Here is a 699-nt window from a genome sequence, read left to right on the forward strand (position 1 = left end):
ATTTTAGGCCTCGAATTTTCAAAAATTTCGACCTTCCGATCTCCAAATCTCTCTCTCTCCGCTTCCATCATCTTAGGATCTCTCTCTCAATCTCTCTCTATATTGACTGATCGATTAGGGTTTTCAAGCTGAATTCGCTACTCGTCCACCGCGAAGAAGCGTTCACCTTGATTCTAGGTTAGGTTTTTTTTTGGCGGATCTAGCCAAGTCCTCCTTTGTTTTTTTTCTTTTCCAGCTACGGCGAAGCTTCACATCTCCACTCCTCCCTCGCTACCATGTTCTGGAAGCTCACATCTCTTTCTGCGTCATCTCCTGTGAGTTTGGACCCTTCTTCTTTCTCTCTCTGAGTCGTCCACAGAAAAAAAAAAACTTATAGATATGCTTTTGAAGTAGGTTAGACGTAATTGGATGGTTTAAAGGATAATCATATAGAAAAGTGAACTTAGATTTTAATTTCTTTGAGTAATTTCGTGTCTCGTAACTTGCTGTGATGCGTTCTGCTCTTATTTTAACATCGTTCCTTGAACTCAATATCTCCGGTTGGAGGCGTTATAGTTCTCGAGGATAGTACTTGCCGCCAGTTCAATGAAATTTTGGAATTGTGTTCATGTACTAATTGTTTTTTTTTCTTTTTTCTTTCATTATTGTTACGAACATAGGTGGAGACAATTTTAGACAAAGAGAATTTCACGTTGGAAG

At 39.1% G+C, this 699-nt stretch overlaps 1 long non-coding RNA gene across 1 annotated transcript; it reads left to right on the forward strand.

Moving 5' to 3' along the window:
* Positions 1-47: 47 nt before the first annotated feature.
* On the forward strand, positions 48-698 carry LOC104774615. Its single transcript, XR_765413.1, has 2 exons — positions 48-314; positions 660-698. It is a non-coding gene; the product is annotated as an uncharacterized LOC104774615 (long non-coding RNA).
* The last annotated feature ends 1 nt before the right edge of the window (position 699 follows it).

This window comes from Camelina sativa, unplaced genomic scaffold (genome assembly GCF_000633955.1).
Source record: "Camelina sativa cultivar DH55 unplaced genomic scaffold, Cs unpScaffold04011, whole genome shotgun sequence".
Taxonomy (NCBI): Eukaryota; Viridiplantae; Streptophyta; class Magnoliopsida; order Brassicales; family Brassicaceae; genus Camelina; species Camelina sativa.